The sequence below is a fragment of the Macaca thibetana genome, chromosome Y (assembly GCF_024542745.1).
Source record: "Macaca thibetana thibetana isolate TM-01 chromosome Y, ASM2454274v1, whole genome shotgun sequence".
NCBI classification, from domain to species: Eukaryota; Metazoa; Chordata; class Mammalia; order Primates; family Cercopithecidae; genus Macaca; species Macaca thibetana.
The window spans coordinates 12,945,195-12,966,227 of NC_065599.1; the positions used below are offsets into that span (position 1 = coordinate 12,945,195).

The 21,033-nt window shown below is 41.4% G+C and overlaps 1 protein-coding gene across 1 annotated transcript in view; it reads left to right on the forward strand.

Moving 5' to 3' along the window:
• The first annotated feature begins 1,583 nt into the window (after window positions 1-1,583).
• The window catches only part of LOC126947137 (serine/threonine-protein phosphatase 2A regulatory subunit B'' subunit beta), a 209,458-nt gene continuing 190,008 nt past the window's right edge, over window positions 1,584-21,033 (forward strand). Inside the window, exon 1 of the mRNA XM_050777760.1 lies at window positions 1,584-1,587. The gene's annotated coding sequence lies outside the window, so the exon portion shown is untranslated. The remainder of the gene's footprint in view (window positions 1,588-21,033) is intronic.

Here is a 21,033-nt window from a genome sequence, read left to right on the forward strand (position 1 = left end):
TTGTTTTTCTGAGGATGTTGGTATCTTTGGTGATGGGGCGGTGGAGGCTAATATTCAAAGGCAAATGCATAGATTTCTGGCCGGGTGCGGTGGCTCACGCCTGTCAGTCATCCCAGCATTTTGGGAAGGACGAGGCGGGGGGATCCCCTGAGGTCACGAGTTCGAGACCAGCCTGGCCAACGTGGTGAAAACCCATCTCTGCTAAAAATACAAAAATTAGCCGGGCACGGTGGCGGCTGCCTGTCATCCCAGCTATCTGGGAAGCTGAGGCAGGAGAATCGTTTGAACCCGGGAGGCAGAGGTTGCCGTGAGCTGTCATGAAATCCCCGTTGCCCAGGCTGGAAAAAACACATTTTAGACACAGCATAGCTGGTAAGATCGTCCACGCCAGGTGTTGGCTTTGGAATTGTACTGCAAACTGCAAGTAAACGTTCACAAGCTGCCCCAGGTCCCCCATGTCTGAAAAGAGACGTTCGTTTCTCTTATGGGTATGGATCTTATTAAGTAGAGTAAGAAGAAGAAGAAGAAGAAGAAGAAGAAGAAGAAGAAGAAGAAGAAGAAGAAGAAGAAGAAGAAGAAGAAGGAGGAGGAGGAGGAGGAGGAGGAGGAGGAGGAGGAGGAGGAGGAGGAGGAGGAGGAGGAGGAGAAGGAAGGAGGAGGAGGAGGAGGAAGGAGGAGGAGGAGGAGGAAGAGCAGGAGGAAGAAGGAGGAGGAGGAGGAGGAAGAGAAGGAGGAGGAAGGAGGAGGAGAAGAAGGAGGAGGAGGAGGGAGGAGGAGGAGAGGAGGAGGAGGAGGAGGAGGAGGAGGAGGAGGAGGAGAAGAAGAAGGAGGAGGAGGAGGAGGAAGGAGGAGGAGGAGAAGAGAAGGAGGAGGAGGAGGAGGAGGAGAGGAGGAGGAGGAGGAGAAGGAGGAGGAGGAAGGAGGAGGAGGAGGAGAAGGAGGAGGAGGAGGAGGAGGAGGAGGAGGAGGAGGAGGGAGGAGGAGGAGGAGGAGGAGGAGAGAGGAAGGAGGAGGAGGAGGAAGAGAAGGAGGACGAAGGAGGAGGAGGAGAAGAAGAAGGAGGAGGAGGAGGAGGAGGAGGAGGAAGGAGGAGGAGGAGGAAGAGAAGGAGGACGAAGGAGGAGGAGGAGAAGAAGAAGGAGGAGGAGGAGGGAGGAGGACGAGGAGGAGGAGGAGGAGGAGGAGAAATGCATTTGGTTCTCCATGTATTCTTAATGTCAGAGAAAATTGTATCTAGGGCAGAGCGGCCTGGAAAATCCATAAAACAGGGTCACGTCCTGCCTTGGATAGGGAACATAAATGGAAACAGAGAGTGTCCACCTCTGCAGGGCGGATATACCTGCCCCAGTTAGAGGCCCCTGAGAGCCCCGTCTTAATAGCCGGAGACAGGGATGGAGGACGGGGGAGGAGCTGGGGCGCCCTGTGCGGGGCAGAGGGTCCGCCCTGCAATTACTGCGGACTCCGGAATCCGCCCGGGATGCAGCGCGGATGAGTCATTCTCCCTGCGGGGCAAAGACCTTTGCTATTATCACCGAGACCTCGCAAAGCTCCGGGGCGCAGGCGGCATGTTCCTGCCAGAGACGGGGGGAAACGGGGCCCGAGAGAACTCCCAGCGCGGGAGGGAGCGACGGGCCTGTGGGAAGCCGGTCTCCGGGTGCACCTGCCCCTCATTAGGGTTTGCCGCTCAGCCTCCTGGCAGCGCTCAGACGTGGCCCGGGCGGGGAGCCGCGGCGTGGGGAGAGCAGGTTCACAGGGAGGGGATCAGCGCAGGCATCTGGCTTAGGTCGGGCTGCAGCGGCTCCCGGGGGAGCTGCGGAGGGTCTCTGGGGAAGGAGAAACACAGCTTCGTGTTTTCTCAGCAAGAAAAAGCGTCGCGTCTTTATTATGGCGGGACGGGGGTGAGGGGGCCCCGCTTTCCGGAGTCCGTCTGCACCCTCTGCCCCCCTTTCCCTTTTCGGCCTCCTCCACCTTCTCCTCCTCCTCTTCCTCGGCCCCCTTCCCCTCTTCCTCCACCCCTGCCTCTTTCCCTCCCTCCTCCTCCTTCCCCTCCTCCTCTCCCTCCTCCTCCGCCTTTTCCTCCTCTTGTTCCTGTTTCTCTTCTTCCTCCTCCTCTTTCTCTCCCTCCTCCTTCCCCTCCTCCTCTCCGATCTCCTCTTCCCCTCCTCTTCCTCTCTCTTTTTCCTCCTCCGTCTTCTCCTCTTCGCTTTCCTCTTTCTCTTCCTCCTCCTCCTCTTCCTTCTCCTCCTCCTCTCCCTCCTTCTCCCTCTTTTCCTCCTCTTGTTCCTGTTTCTCTTCTTCCTCCTCCGCCTTCTCCAACCTCTTCCTTCCCCTCCTCCTCTCCCTGCTCCTCCTCCTCCTCCTCCTCCTCTTTCTCTTCCTCCTCCTTCCCCTCCTCTTCCTCTTTCTGTTTCTCTCCCTCCTCCTGCCTGTCCTCCTCTCCCTCCTCCTTTTTCTCTTTCTCCTTTTTCTCCTTCCCCCTCTCCTCTTTCTGTGTCTTCTTCTTCCCCTCCTCCTCTCCTTCCTCCTCCCCTCCTTTTTCTCTTCCTTGTCCTTCTGTTTCTCCTCCTCCAACCGCCTCCTCCTTCTCCTCCTCTTTGTCTCTCTCCTCCCCCTTCTTCTTCTCTTTCTCCTCCTCCAACCTCCTCCTCCTCCTCTTCTTTCTCCTCTTTCCCCCTCCATCTTCAAACTTTTTTTTTTTTGACACTGAGTCTCACTCTATCATCCAGGCTGGAGTGAAGTGACCTCGGCTGTCTGCAATCTCTGCCTCCCGGGTTCAAGCAATTCTGCCTCAGCCTCCTGAGTAGCTGGGATGACAGGCACCTGCCAGCACGCCCGGCTAATTTTTGTATCTTTAGTAGAGACGGGGTTTCATCATGTTGGCCAGGCTGGTCTCGAACTCCTGACCTTGTGATCCACCTGCCTCGGCCTCCCAAAATGCTGCGATTACAGGCTTGTGCTACCACACCTGGCTAATTTTTGTATTTTTAGTAGAGACGGGGTTTCACGATGTTGGCCAGGCTGGTCTCGATCTCCTGACCTCAGGTGATCCGCCCGCCTCGGCCTCCCAAAGTGCTGGGATGACAGGCATGAGCCACCACTCCGGGCCTTCTTTAAACTTTTTATGAAGACCCAGAATCCAAGTCTATGCGTGATCTACACACACACATTTTACCTGGTACCTGTACCTCTTTGCTGGCCAGGACAGAGCACACGGACGGGAACCATCCTCCACACAGGACGACGGCTGCGTCACTGTGACATCATCTGCTATAGCCAGAGCCCCAAAGCCGTTGAGGATTTGGGTGGAAATTAGCTCCTGTAGGATCACGAAGGTACTTTCTCCCACAGGCAGGATATTTAGGAAATTAAAATCCATTTTTGGCCGAGCGCGGTGGCTCATGCCTGTCACCCCAGCACTTTGGGAGGCCGAGGCCGGTGGATCATGAGGTCCGGAGATAGAGACCAGCCTGGCCAACGTGATAAAACCATGTCTCTACTAAAAATACAAAATAATAATAATAATAATAATAATGGGCTGGACGTGGTGGCCCACACCTGTAATCTCAGCACTTTGGGAGGCCGAGGCGGGCGGATCACGAGGTCAGGAGTTCGAGACCAGCCTGGCCAACATGGTGAAACCTCATCTCTACTAAAAAATACAAAATTAGCCAGGCTTGGTGGCAGGTGCCTGTCGTCCCAGCTACTCGGGAGGCTGAGGCAGGAGAATGGCTTGAACCTGGGAGGCGGAGGTTGCAGTGAGCTGAGATCGCACCACTGCACTGCAGCCTGGGCTACAGAGCGAGACTCCATGTCAAAAAAAAAACAAAGCAAATCAATTTTCAGTTCTGCTGGTGGCTTCTGCTCAGAAAGAAAAAATAAACCCAAAGAAAGAAAACCCACTTGACTTGAGTGTTTCCTCCCTTCCCTCCCTTCCTCCCTCTGACTGTCTTTTTCTTCCTTTTCGCGATGGAGTTTTTCCCTTGTCACCCAGGCTGGAGTGCAGTGGCACCATCTCGGCTCACTGCAGCCTCCGCCTCCCGGGTTCAAGCCATTCTCCTGCCTCAGCCTCCCGAGTAGCTGGGATGACAGGCACCTGCCACCACAGCCGGCTAATTTTTGTATTTTTAGGAGAGACGGGGTTTCACCATGTTGGCCGGGCTGGTCTCGAACTCCTGATCTCAAGTGATCCACCTGCCTCGGCCTCCCACAGTGCTGGGGTGACAGGCGTGAGCCACCGCGCCCGGCCTTATTTTTTATTTTTATTTTCTATAAGAGTCAGGGTCTTGCTCTGTCGCTCAGGCTGGAGTGCAGTGAGACGACAATACCTCACTACATCTGGTTTCAGTAGCATCCACAGAAATCTCCAAATAACACAAGTCACCCAACGGCCTCGGTCTGCTCTATCCAGGGATCTCTCTCCAGAGACGGTCAATGGTCAGCTTGTAGCCAACGGCCACAATGTGGATGAAAAAACAAGGCCTGGATTCCAGACGTGCAGAAAATGACCTGTCACGTCAGACATTACTCATCGTCTCTCTCCAGCCTGCAGCATGACCTCGGCCCTGGGTGGGTTTTCTCTCTGCTGCCGGATGACTCTCTATCTCTCTCTCTCTCTCTCTCTGTGTATTTATATATATAGATATTCCACTACAGATGGTGCAAACGTTTTGTGTACATGCTTTTCCTCTGCTATCTAATGACCCCAAATCTCTCTCCTTCTTTCTCTCCCTTTCTTCAGCCATTTCTCTCTCACCTGTCATCCACCTATTATCTGTCTGTCTATCTATCTATCTATCTATCTATCTATCTATCTATCTATCCATCCATCTATCTCTCTATCTATCCATCTATCTATCTATGTATCTATCTATGTGTTATCTATCACTTATCTATCCATCTATCTACCCATTTATCATTTATCTTTTTATTTACTATTTTTCTATCCATCTATTATTTATCTATCTTGTATCTACCCATCTATGATTTATCTATCTATTCATTTACTATTTATTGATCCATCTATTATTTATTTATCTTTTATCTATCCATCTATCATTTATCTCTATGTCCACCTATCAGTTATCTATTCATCTAGTATTTATCCATTTATCTATCTGTCCATCTAAATACCCATCTACCATTTATCTATCTATTGTTTATGTATCTATCATTTATCTATCCATCTATCATTTATATATTCATCTACCATTTATCTATCTACCTATCTGTCTATCATCTACCTATTATCTGTCTATCTACCTATCATCTATCTGTCATCTACCTATCTAGCTAATCTGTCTATCATCTACCTATCTATTACCTACCTCTCATTTATCTATCATCTTCCTATCTATTTAATCTATCTATCATCTATCTATTGTCTATCAATCATCTATTATCTACTTACCTATCATCTGTTTATCTACCTATCATCTATTATCCATCAATCATGTATTATGTATCTACCTATTATCTATCTATCTACACGTATGTACCGCACCTATCTATCCATTATCTATCTCTATCTCTCTGTCTCTCTATCCAGCATTTATCTCTCTATCTCCTCTCTATCCATCATCTCTCCTCTATCTACCTATCTACATAATATCTATCTCTATCATCTATCTCTGCATGTAAGCACACCTTCATGTGTACGGCTCTTGTATTCATGTATCTATCTCTATCAATCAATCAATCAATCAATCAATCAGTCAGTCATCTATCTATGTATCCCTCTCTCTCTATCCATCATCTATTTCTCTCTTCATCGTCTATCTCTCTCTCTATCCAGTATCTATTTATCTATCCGCCATTGATCTATTACCTACCTATCTACCATCTATGTATATATTTATGTACATACTTAACTATGTACATACTAGGTAGGTAGCCTACTACTACGTGCTACTAGGTAAGTAGGTAGGTATGTACACACCTACCTACCCTGTCTCATCCCTGATGCAACTAGTCACATGCTGCATGAATTAGCAAGAACAACCTCCTCAAACCCAGAACACCTTTAGGTGGGGAGGGCGACTGGTTCACACGTACTTCTCCAAATAAGCACCTGTCTTGCTGCTTGCACATCAACCCTGCAACCCTCACCTCCAGACCTGCTCTGGGGACCACCTGTTTAGCATCCAGCAGATGCTACGTCCCTTTTCTGATTTTCAACGAGTCGTGGTGAAGCCTCTCTAACACTAAACAGCCAGCTCCAAACACTAAACAGGTCCCCTCCCACGTTCCATTCATGGGACTCTCTTAACCTTCTGGGGCAAAAAAAGAAAAAAGAAAAAAAAGTCCTAATTCGAAGCACATTGGTCTCCAGGCACGTGTTTTCTATCAGAACCTATGAAACCAAGATGAAAATGCGAAAATATGCTTGGAAATCTAGTATCTATCTGTCCACCTATCAGCGATCTGTTCATCTATTACTTGTCTGTTTATCGATCTATGCATCTAAATACCCATCGAGCATCTATCTATCTATCGATTGTTTATGTATCTATCCATCATTTATCTATCAATCTTTTATTATTCATCTATCATGGATCTATCTACCCATCTGTCATTTATCCATCTATTATTTATCTATTCATCTATCATTTATCTATTTATCCCTCTATCGTCTATCTGTCCGTCCTCTATCATTTATCTGTTCATCTATCATTTATCTATCTTTCCATCTGTCATGTATCTATTCATCTATTACTTATTTTTCTATCTATCCATCTAAATACTCGTCTATCATGTATCTATTTATCCATCTATTGTTTATGTATCTATCCATCATTTATATATTCATCTATATTTTATCTATTCATCTATCATGTGTCTATCTATCCATCTGTCATTTATCTATCATCCATCATTTATCTATTCATCTATCATTTGTCTATTTATCCATCTATCATCTATCTCTCCATCATCTCTCATTCATCTATTCATCTATCATTTATTTATCTAAGCATCTGCCATTTATCTATCTTCCATCTATCATTTATCTATTCATCTATTACTTATCTATCTATCCATCAAATACTCATCTATCATGTATCTATTTATCCATCTATTGTTTATGTATTTATCCATCATTTATATATCAATCTGTATTTTATCTATTCATCTATCATGTATCTATTCATCTGTCATTTATGTATCCATCTATCATTTATCTATTCATCTATCATTTAATTATTTATCATCTATCATCTATCTGTCCATCATTTCTCATTTATCTATTCATCTATCATTTATTTATCTATCCATCTCTCATTTATCTAACTTTCAATCTATCATTTATCTATCATCTGTCTATCTGTCCATCATTTATCATTTATCTATTCATCTATTATCTATCTATCTACCCAACTATCACTTATATATCGATCTACCCCTCTATCAATCTATCCATCTACCATCTATCTATCTACCCATCTAACAATCTATCCATCTATCATCTATCTATATATCTACCTACCCATCTATCAATCCATCCATCTATTATCTGTCTATCTATCTATCCATCTCTATCATTGATCTATCTATCTATCTATCTATCTATCTATCTATCTATCTATCCATCACACCCTCCCCTCATCATTGCCCCAGTTTGCTTGGGCTCTGGAACTGGTCCAGTTGAAAAACAGCAAACAAAATCACCAGAGGAGAACCTCAGGCAGGGCTTGCAGTACATCAAAGGGAAGATGGAGGTTTCAAGGGGTCAACCATGGTGACTTCAACTCTGTGCCCTTCCTTCACCAATAGCTGTGAGGTTTTCTAGTTAAGGAGGCCTCCTTGCCATCTGGAGTTGATGATCGCTATTGGTGACCGCCACATTGCCAGCATTTCTTAATGCTATCTTTGGGAGTAGGTTGGAAGTCAACCCAGCTCCACTCATCACTGGGGCTGAGAAATAAGACTGCCCGTTCTTCAACCTCATTTTCTTCGTCTCCAAAGTGGGGATGTGAAGTATCTGGAAGAGATTGTTCACAATGGATGATGTAGCAAAAAGATCCTCACCAGACATAGCACCTCAACCTCAGACTTCAGACTTCCCAGCCCTCAGAACCATGGGACCAATAAACTCCCATTGTGTATAAATTACCTAACCAGAGGCACAAAATAAACTAAGATGATATTTGTCATCGTTTTTGTTACAGCGGCCAATGGAAGCTAATACCTTTTTTTTTGTTTTGTTTTGGTTTTTTTTGTGTTTTTTTGTGTGTGTTTTTTTTTTTTTTTTTTTTTGAGACAGAGTCTCTCTCTGTCGCCCAGGCTGGAGTGCAATGGCACGATCTCAGCTCACTGCAACCTCCGCCTCCCAGGTTCAAGCAAGTCTCCTGCCTCAGCCTCCCAAGCAGTTGGGACTACAGGCGCCTGTGTCCATGCCCAGCTAATTTTTTTTTGTATTTTTAGTAGAGACAGGGTGTCACTGTGTGAGCCAGGATGGTCTCAATCTCCTGGCCTCATGATCCACCTGCCTCAGCCTCCCAAAGTCCTGGGATTACAGGCCTGGGCCACTGAGCTCGGCCAGCTAATACCCTTTCTAATACCCTACCTCTTCCGGGTGTCCATTAGTAACACAGGAAACATCTCATTTGTAACCAACACCTTCTTAATGTCCAGTTTGTTCAAAAGGGCTAACTCATTCAAGTATTACCACAAACCCAAGAGAGCTTCTACCTCCCCAGTTCCTCTTCATTCTTCTCCACTCTCTGCTTCAGGAGGCTGGAAAATGTGGACTGTCCCAACAGAAACTATGAGCCCTGGTTTTCCATTGAATTGTTGGGTTCAACCTGCAAGAGATTAGAGGTAAGTTCTGAGCCTTTTCCTCAGATTCTCTCTCTGATAAGTCACCTTGTTCAAGTCCCTCTAGGACCTCCTCCCAGGCTGTTACACTGCTCACTTTCTACACAAATCCAGGGCTTGCAATAAGTCCTACACCCATCTTTGAACCAATTATGGTGTCAGGATGTTCACCTGCAGGAAACTGGTTGCTTAAACCTTGAGGAGAGATAGAGGTTGTGCAGGTAGAGACAAACAATGGTCGCTGTAGGGTCCAAAGGAAGCAGCTGTCCTTACTTCTCACTGGCTAGAGCTATCTGGAGAGTGTTCCAGAAGACACATATTCGGTTAAAGCACATTTATCTCCAGGCACATGTTCTCCATCAGGACCTTCAAAACCAATGTGAAAACATGCTTGGACATCTGGCATCACAAGAAAAACAGCAAATAAACACCAGAGGAGAATCTCAGACAGGACTTGTAAATTAGGAGGAAGACAGAGGTTTCAAGGAATGGGACCCACATCCTGCCTCTCCTATGCTGGTGCCATCGACTCCGTCTCCAAGCCCTTTCTTCAGTCAGATGATTGATACATAGACAGATGTACTGAGATAGATAGATAGATAGATAGATAGATAGATAGATAGATAGATACATGATAGATGATTGATACGTAAATGTACTGATATAGTTAGATGATTGATACTTTGACAGATGTACTGATTGACATAGATGATTGATACATAGATGTATTGATAGATAGATGGTAGATAGATAGATGATAGATAGATGATAGATAGATAGATGATAGATAGATAGATAGATAGATAGATACATGATAGATGATTGATACATAAATGTACTGATATAGTTAGATGATTGATACCTTGACAGATGTACTGATTGACATAGATGATTGATACATATATGTATTGATAGATAGATGATAGATAGATGATAGATAGATAGATAGATACATGATAGATGATTGATACGTAAATGTACTGATATAGTTAGATGATTGATACTTTGACAGATGTACTGATTGACATAGATGATTGATACATAGATGTATTGATAGATAGATGGTAGATAGATGATAGATAGATGACAGATAGATACAGGAATAGATGACCGATATAGAGATGATATAGATAGATATATAGACAGACCTAGAGAACTAGAGAGATGATAGATATAGGTAGGTGGATGACAGTCAGATGATACTTAGATAGACAGAAGACAGATAGCTTTAGGTAGCAGATAGGATAGATAGAAGATTGAGAGAGAGATGACAGAATATAAATAGATGATAGACGGATGATGGATAAATGGAGATAAATAGATGGATAGACAGAGAGACAGATATAAAGAATGGATAGATGAACGGATAGATTGACAGATGAATAGATGGATGGAGAGATGATAGATGGATAGATGGAGAATGCATAGGTGGACAGACGGAGACACACCGAATGGATGTATCTATCAAACCAACACCTGTTAGGTTTTCTGATCAGGAGACCTGGTTGCTATCCGGAGTTGATGACACTCTTTGTGACCATGATATTGCCAGCATTTGTGACCATGACGTTGCCAGCATTTGTTAGTTCTATCTTTGGGAGCAGGTTGGGAGTCAGCTCAACTCTCCCCGTGACTACTGCTGAGGAATGAGACTGGCTCTTCTTCAGCCTCAGTCTCCTCATCTGTGAAATGGGGAGATGACGTATCTCAAAGAGCCACAGTGAGCAGTACGTGGCCAGCCTGTCCATGGCAAGGGAGAGAGGCACTTCCAGAAGATAGGAGAGCAAGAAGGCACTTTCTTGGGTCCGACTGGGTCATGGCCACCGGACACATTGCCACAGTTGTCCTCAAAATGCTCTATCTACCCCTGCATCTGAGCACGCAGGTATAAGCCAGGAGTGCGCTGCAGAAAAGAACAAGCCCCCAAGGTGGGACATGAATGGTGCATCCGTTTGCAGGTGACCCAGACGGACTGGGATAACTTGGCTGTGGGGCGCTCACCTGAGAAAAGAGCCACGCCCTGTACACCAGGCATCTGTGGTAACCAGCTGTGAACACAGGAAATGAACTGGGTCGTTTCACACCCTTCCGACCACACACCTGCCTTCAGGAATCTCCCAGCGCCCCCAGTTCCCTTGAGTTTGCAAACCAGGCTGTTACGGATGCTGAAGAATTCGCACACAAGCGTTACCCAGGTGCTCCCAGCTAGCCCAGGTCACCTTTCGGGTTCTCCACCGTTCTCCCAGCGTGGGAAGACCCCGTGAATGTATCATTTTGTTTCCTGTGGAGACCAAAGGAAGCCACCTGACTCTCACAGCGGAAAATGAGGCAGCAGGAAATGAGGCATTTTGCAGAAGGTGCCGGGGCTGTCAGCGAAGTAACAGACACGTCTCGCTCTCTGTCGGTACCGGCTTGTCACTCATCTGGGCTGTGACAGGACGCGGTGGATCGTCTGATAACTGCAGAAGACTCGTAAAGACACACGGATTCATTTGCCTGTTGGTGAACGTGCTAAACTCCCACGCGTGTCGGCGAGGTCCGCGGGTGCACCAGCTTCCACGGAGGTAGACCTCAGACCCCCCGTTCTGCAAATCCTCAGCAAAGCGACCTCAGACCCCCCGTTCTGCAAATCCTCAGCAAAGCGACCTCAGACCCCCCGTTCTGCAAATCCTCAGCAAAGCGACCTCAGACCTCCCGTTCTGCAAATCCTCAGCAAAGCGACCTCAGACCCCCCGTTCTGCAAATCCTCAGCAAAGCGACCTCAGACCCCCCGTTCTGCAAATCCTCAGCAAAGTGACCTTGGACATCCCATTTTGCAAATCCTCAGCGAAGCGGTTCATCCACGACAACCCCAAATGGGATCTTATCTTGCTCCAACAGCCGACGAGAACGTCAAAGGAAATCCTCAAGCACGAAAATGTACGATGAGATGTATAAGGAGTTTTTTAAAAAAAAATCTATGAATAAAAATCCCACACGCCCAAAAAAAAAGTTTATCCGGACTCCTGATGTATTAACTCTCTGGCTTTCATTTTTGTGTCATGTTAAGATTTTTGATACAAACTCTTACTACTTGTGTTTTGTGAAGAAGCAAATCAAATATTTGGTTTTTGTTTAAGAAGCAAGTCAAATACTAGCTTTGAAATTCTGAGAGCTGTCAGAATAAATTACTATTGAATATTTTCATAGTAACTGTAAAAATATAAAATTATTATATTTAATATAATAAATTTAAATTATTAAAAAATAATTATCATAAATATTTTAATAAATTTTTATATACTAATTATAAACAAAATATTTATAATGTAATTATAATATATTTTCTAATATTTTAAAATGTACTATATTATATATTTATATTTTTAACATTTTTATTATATTATATATTTATATTTATAATGTATTTAATATATTTTTATTATAATATATTTATAAAATCATAAATATATTTAATATATTTGTTAACATATTATAAAATTAAAATATTTTTGTAATATTTTCAAAATATTTATTAAAAATACAATTAATGTTTTCAAAATATTTATTAACTATACAACAAATGTTTTTATATTAATTATAGAAATATAAATTTTACATCATATTAAAATTTTTATACAAACTCTCAGCACTTAATTTTTTTAAAAAGTCAAATATTCCCAATAGCAAAGATTTGGAACCAACCCAAATGTCCACCGGTGACAGACTGGATTAAGAAAATGTGGCACATATACACCATGGAATACTATGCAGCCATAAAAAAGGATGAGTTTGTGTCCTTTGTAGGGACATGGATGCAGCTGGAAACCATCATTCTCAGCAAACTATTGCAAGGACAGTGGACTACAGTCCCCGGTAGAGGAATCAGGAACCGATTTGTAGACGGACTGCCCTGGGGTGCAGGTGTCAGGGCTGACTGGCCGGGTTCTGTCCACCCTTGACGTCTGAACAGCCACAGTCCTGTGAACTCATGTATCTGCGGCTTGGCATTGCTAGTCAAATTCAAATACTTCCCTTACCCTCATTTTCCTGGCTGTGTTTTGGGCGCCCAAGTTTCTTTTTCCACGTGACTGTAAATCATTTTCATCCTCCTCAATGGTGTCTTCTCCATGCCTGAATGCAAGCTCTGACAGGATAGGCTCCTTGGTTCCGTAAACCATTGAAATAAAAGAGCATAAAGGGTGTTTTGTTTGTTTGTTTGTTTTTTGAGACAGATTTTCTCATCATCCCGGCTGGAGTGCAGCGGTGCGATCTCAGATCACTGCCATCTCCACCTCCCAGGTTCAGGAGACTCACCTGCCTCAGTCTCCCAAGTAGCTGGGATGACAGGCACCTGCCACCACTCCTGGCTAATTTTCGTGTTTTTTAATGAAGAGAGGGTTTCACCATGTTGGCCAGGCTGGTCTCGAACACCTGACCTCAGGCAATCCACCCTCCTCGGCCTCCCAAAGTGCTGGGATTACAGGCGTGAACCACTGCGCCCGGCCTAGACTTTCTTAAGAAGACTCAAATATTAATGTATTTTTTTGCCCTGTATTCCATCCTAGGCGTCACCCAGGACACAATTCCCCATTCCAGCAATAGCCGTTGTGTATCTTTCTGAACTGATGAACTCATTCGCGATACAGGAGGAAAGTCGTGGGCACAGCCCAGTTCAGACACAACATTTGCAGACAGTGGCAGGGCATTGTCCGGAAGGAAGCGTCAACCTCTCCACTTATATTTTGACCTTCTTGTTTTGTCGACACATGGAAGACGTCAGACATGAGGTCAAGAGATTACCTGCCGTAACTAAGCTGTTTCGGTGGGTTGGGATCCTAGAAGCAGCATTTGTGTGCAAAATATTTAACTCAGTTTCACTGAAATCAAAGAAGAAATGACTGCAACACAGTTACCCACATAATCCAGACTCATAGCTCAATTACCAAGGGAAGGCCAGTTCAGTTCTCAGTGGTAAACAAAGGCACAAAAAATTAAGCATTATGATAATTTATTCTTTCTCTGTTTCTGTTTTGGTTTTGTTTTGTTTTTTCCAAGACAGGGTCTTGCTTTGTCACTCAGGCTGGAGCACAGTGGCACGATCACACCTCACTGATGAAACCAATCAGATGCTTGGCTGATTTTTTTTTTTTTTTTCAGAGAAAGCTAGGGGTCTTGCTATGTTGCCCAGGTTGGTCTTGAGCTCCTGGCCTCCAGTGATCCTCCTACCTGGGCCTCCCAGAGCACTAGGGTGAGAGACATGAACCACCACGCCCAGTCAGCTCGTTCTCACTCTGTCTTAACAGCACAATTCGGCTGGGTGCGGTGGCTCACGTCTGTCATCCCAGCACTTTGGGAGGCCGAGGCAGATGGATCACCTGAGGTCGGGAGTTCAAGACCAGCCTGGCCAACATGAAGAAACACCGTCTCTACTAAAAATATAAAAACTAGCCAGGCGTGGTGGTGGGTGCCTGTAATCCCAGCTACTCGGGAGGCTGAGGCAGGAGAATCGCTTGAACCCGGGAGGTGGAGGTTGCAGTGAGCTGAGATCGTGCCCCTGCACTCCAGCCTCCGTGATGGCAGCAAGACTCCATCTCAAAAAAATCTATATATATGTGTATGTATATATATTTTGGGTATGTCTATTTTTATAGTGTATTATAATATTATATATATTATATAGTATATAGTATATACAAACATATATACAGTATATATAATTATATATTATCTATAAAATGTATACATTTTATATTCTTATATTTTATATTTTATGTATATATGGCTGTGTAAAAGCACAATGTTAGCAACAGTCTAGGGAGTGCAGGCAGCTGGGGGAGCCTTACAAGGCAGCAGAGACAAGACACACTCTAATTATAATATATAATTATATATGTAATTATACACAGTCTATAATTGTATAATTATATATTATATATATATAATATATAATAGATCTATAATATAAATATATAATATATTATATATTATTATATAATATAATAACATAATAAAATAATTACATTTATATATATTATATATCATTTATATATTATATAATATTTATATATTGTTTATATATTATATATATATTTATATATTATATATGATTTATATAATAATATAATTATAATATAATATAATAATATATTATATATTATTATAGATTATAGATTATATACATTATATAATATATATATATAATATATAACATTATATATAACATATATAATAAATTATATATATATTATATGATATATTATATAATGTATATAATCCATAATCTATTATATTTAATATATATATAATATACAATGTATATGATATATATAATTTTATATATATATTATATAGCATACATAATGTATATTATTAATATATAATATATATAAATGTGTATAATGTATGTTATGTAATATACATTAATGTATGTACATAATGCATATTATATATATAATATAATATATAATGTATATTATATATAATATACATTATATACATTATATATTATGTATATGATATTATATAATATAATATATATATATATATATTATTATATATATATTATATATACATCATATACATTATATGCTATATTATATATAATTAATATATATATATTATATGCATTGTATAATGTATATAATAATTTATAATATAATGTATATAATATAATAAATCAATGTGTATTATCTATGATCTATATGTATATAATGTATATAATCTATAATCTATGATATCTATTAATATATAATATAGCTATAATATTGATATATATATATATATATATATATATATACCTATTATATAATATATTTAATATATATACATATTATAATATTATATTATATATATATATATATATATATCATATGTCAATATTATATAACATATGTAAATATATAGATACTACATGTAATTATATATTGTAGATACTTATATATTGTATTGTAATCATATATTGTAGATCATTATAAAATGTAGATACTACATGTAATTATATATTATCTGTGAAATATATATATTTTATATTTTATATGTATATATGACTGTGTAAAAGCACCATGTGAGCAACGCTATGGGGAGCCCAGGCGGCTGGGGGAGTCTTACAAGGCAGTAGTGATAAGACTGTGTCACTGCACATGGTAAGTATTCAATACATTGCAATATCATCATCACAAGTAGCATTTCCTACACTGGTTCCCCTGTTCATTTCCTTACGGGAATGACTAGTAACACACATCATTATTTGTCCTTTTTTATGACAGTTCCCTGCCTTTTGCTCTCTATAATAAATTTTTACAAGTTCAAACGAAAAGAGCACATGATTGCACAATTGCCTATAACAGTGAAAACATTGCAAAGTGTGATCGTGGCAAGTGGTTGCAGGATGTCAGGCAATTATCTCCTCATGTGGGAGCGGGAAATTGGAGCTACAGATTGGAGGGAAAGTCAGTGCTGTCCATGACAATTAAATGCACGTTTTCTTCTGACCAGGCAATCCCACTTCTAAGTATCTACGCTGGAGAAACTGTCATACTCAGGCACGACATAGTATAAGGAAGAAATGCTTGTTGCAGCAAAGGCTGTGATAGCAGAGAAACGGGTAGAGTTTAATTGTTCGCCCAATGGGGAACCTGAGGGATCCATCCTGTGGATAACATTGAACAGATAAAATGCAGAAAGTGAGCCTCTGTGTGTGGCTAGGGCATATCTCCAACACAGATTGCTGAGTGACAAAAGCAACTTGAAGAATCTCCATACTACAGTACGATGGGACACTAGGAATGGTTTCACAAGTCACACAGGTGCAACAACAGGTCCAAATGTGTCTAAACGTGCGGAAAATGTTCTGGAAGGACATTAAGTGACCACGGCAGTTATCTCTGGGGAGTGGATAAGAAATGAGATGTGTCTATTTGTTCCCAAAGCACATTTCTAAAATAATTTCTTGAATGTCTGCAAACCAATATATTGTCTTTGAAGATGACGAGGTGAAGGCAGAGTAAACGGGAACACATAGAATAAAAATCATTTTTGTTAAAGAATGTCTGAACTTATCTACTCGTCTATCCCTTCATTCATCCACACACCCATCCAGCTATTCAATCATACATCCACCTATCCGTCCATCTATTCATTCATACAACCATCCACCCACCTACTTATCCATTCATCCATCTTTCCATTCACAAGCACATCCATCCCTCCATCTACTAATCCACCCATCCACTTATCTGTACACCCATTCATCCATCAACTCATTTGTCCACCCAGCCATCCACTCATTCACCTACCCACCCACCCACCATCCATCCACCCATCCATCCATGCATCCACCCATCTGTCCATCCATCTATCCACCCATTAACTCATCCATCATCCATCCATCTATCCATCCATCATCCATCCATCTACTCATATACCCATCCATCCATCCATCTTCCATCCATCCATCCACCCACCCATCCATCTATCCACTCCTTAACTCATCCTTCATCCATCCATCTATCCATCCATCATCCATCCATCTACTCATATACCCATCCATCCACCCACCAATCCATTTATCCACTCATTCGTTTTACATCCATCTATCTACTCATACACACATCCATCCATCCATCTAACCATTCATCCACTCATCCATCTGCCCATTGATCCACTCATCCACCCATCCATCCACCCATTCACCCATTCATCCATCCATCCACCTATCCGCTCATTCATTATCCATCCATCATCCCATCTGTCATCCATCCATCCGTCTACTCATACATCCATCTACATACCTATCCAGCCACTCATCCACCCATCCATCCATTCATCCACCCACTCATCTACTCATCCATCATGCATCCATCTATCCATCCAGCCATCTATCCATCTATACAACCGTTAATCCACCCACTCACCCATCCATCTGTCCTCTATATATTATATAATTAATATATCCATATTATCCATCCATCCATATATATCCATCCATTCATCTGCTCATCCGTCATGCATTCATCTATCCATCCAACCATCTATCCGTCTATACAATCATTAATTCACCCTCCCACCCATCCATCATCCATCCATTTGTCCTCTCTACCATCCATCCATTCACTCATCTATCCACCCACTTACCTATCCTGTTTCATAGATGGTGACCTCTTGGTGTGTCCTCACATGGTGGAAGGGGCAAGGGAGCTTTCTAGGATCCCTTTTCTAAGGGCACTAATCCCATTCAGAAGGCTCCACTCTCATGACCTCATCACACCTCAGAGGCCCCACCTCTTAACACCATCACCTGGGGGTGCAGAGTTCAACATAAGAATTTGGGAAGGACCCCTACATTCAGACCACAATGAGGGCAGCTTCTACCACATGAGAGACAATATTAGGGATCCCATTACATAGTAATGTTTTAGGGCCCTGTAGTCTTCAAGAATACAATACTTCCTCATTGTGGACACACTCTGTATTTTCAAATTTGCTTATTCAAAAATTTTATAATAATATATATAAAATTAATATAATTATTCTTTGCTTCTTTTTAATAATGAGAATAGTATAAGAAACATTGAAGTCCGAGGCCGGGCGCGGTGGCTCACCCCGGTCATCCCAGCACTTCGTGAGGCCGAGGCGGGCAGATCACGAGATCGGGAGATCGAGACCATCCTGGTTAAGACGGTGAAACCCCATCTCCCCTAAAAATACAAAAAAAATTAGCCGGGCGTGGTGGCGGGCACCTGTCATCCCAGCTACTCAGGAGGCTGAGGCAGGAGGATGGCATGAACCTGGGAGGCAGAGGTTGCAGTGAGCTGAGATTGTGCCTTTGCACTCCAGCCTGGGGGGCAGAGTGAGACTCTGTGTCCAAAAAAAAAAAAAGTGAGTCGGAATTCTGCCCCATGGGTGACATTGTGCAATGACTGAAGACATTTCTAGTTATCACGAGCAGGGAGGAGGTGGTAGACACTACTAGTTTCTTAGTGGGTAGAGCTCAGGGACACGGTTCAGTATCCTACATCATGTGAGACAGATCCCAACACGGTGAATTACCTGGCCCCAAATGTCAACAGTGCCTCCGTTGGAAACACCTCATTCCAAGTTGCAGAATCATCAAGAGGAATATCGATTTTCACCAGGGTATTGGCATGGTGCAGTCACAGACTCTGTATTATCTTGTGTCACTGTGCTCTAACATTCAGACACCTAAAGCATCTTTCCTGACTCATCACCTAGGCCTCCTCCTCCCTCTGCTTTCCGTTTGATCCCTGTACATCCAACCCGTCGTAGAAAGAAAATGCCTGGAGAAAGGCTTATATATAATATACCAATTTAAAGAAGCTTTGTAAAACTGAACAGGAATCTGGACAACCGTGATACTCGATGGTTTATTTATTTGACATGAAAGGTGTTCTTTTGTTAAAAAAAAAGCTGCCACATGGCAAAAATCGTGGAAGGATGGCTGTGGATAAAATCGTACTTATCGGAGAAACAAGGCTAGTGAGAGTGGATAAAACGGCACTGAGAGTGCAGTTTCAGAAAAGTTAATTTACAAATACACGTTTTACATCTTTCACTGAAGCTGGGAAGAATGCACGTAGGTAAAAAAATATATATTCAATAAAATAGGCAGCTGGGGGAGTCTTACAAGGCAGTAGAGACAAGACACAGTCTAATTATAATATATAATTATATATGTAATTATACACGGTCTGTAATTATAATATATAATTGTATATGTAATTATACACAGTCTATAATTATATATATTATATATTATCTATAATATATAATAGATCTATAATATAAATATATAATATATTATGTTATTATAATATAATAATATAATAATAAAATAATTATTTTATTATATATATATATATATATATTATTTATAGATTATATAATATTTATATATATATATATATATATATATATATATTATATATATATATATATATATATATATATATATATATATATAATATTATATTATATATATATATATAATATATTTATATATATATATATTATATATTTATATATATATTAATTTATATTATATATTATATAAATATAATATTTATGTATTATATATAAATATGATATTTATGTATTATTTATATAATATGATTATATTATAATATAATATAATAATAGATTATAGATTATAGATTATATAACGTAGACATTCACTTTCTGATGAATGGAAAATAAGACTTTACATTCTTGGGATCTGTGTCCATTACGTGGCATCTTATTTAAAAGAGAGATTATGTTTCAGGAGGCTTGGAATAGGATTTAGGAATCTGCATTTTTTTTCAACATTTTCGAAACCTTTACATTTTAAATTATCATACTATAAAATTGATTTTCGTGATGTGCAGTTCTATGAATTTGAACACATTTTTTTGAAACATGTAAACAGCATCACGTTCAAGATAGAGACTAGTTCTATCTCCTCCCCCAATTGTTTATCATTCTATTTCTTTATAGTCACACGCACATGCAGGCAGGCACACACGTGCATGCACACCAACATCTAAAGGAATCTGCATTTTCAACACGTACCCTCGGCCGGGCGCGGTGGCTCACGCCTGTAATCCCAGCACTTTGGGAGGCCGAGGCGGGAGGATCACCTGAGGTCAGGAGTTTCGGACCAGCCTGGCCAACAGGGTGACACCCCGTCTCTAGTAAAAACACAAACATTATCCTGGCATGGTGGTAGGTGCCTGTAATCCCAGCTACCTGGGAGGCTGAAGCAGGAGAATTGCTTGGACCCAGGAAGTAGAGGTTGCATGAGCCGAGATCGCGCCATCGCACTCCAGGCTGGGATGACAAAGTGAGACTCTGTCTCAAACAAACAAACAAACAAGCAAACAAGTACCCTCACATCATCCCTACTTGGTAAACCAATGGTATGGTGAAGTCATCCTCAGAAATCTTCAAGACTGAATCAGGCTGAAGGGTTTATTGGCTGGCTAGTGTGACTCTTGTCAAACTATTTATCTCTGAACATCACTTTGCAAAACAGGGATAGTATGTATCTTTCAAAATGGGCATGAAGAAAAAGAAATAAGATAAGCAAAGGGTGGCATACAATGCGTGTTCATTAAATAAGGTCTATTATAATGATTTTAGAAGTCAAGGTTTTAAACATAGAGTTTTAGATAGATAGGAAGACAGGTGGATATATAATAGATAAGATGATAGATAGATAGATACATACATACATACATAGAGAAT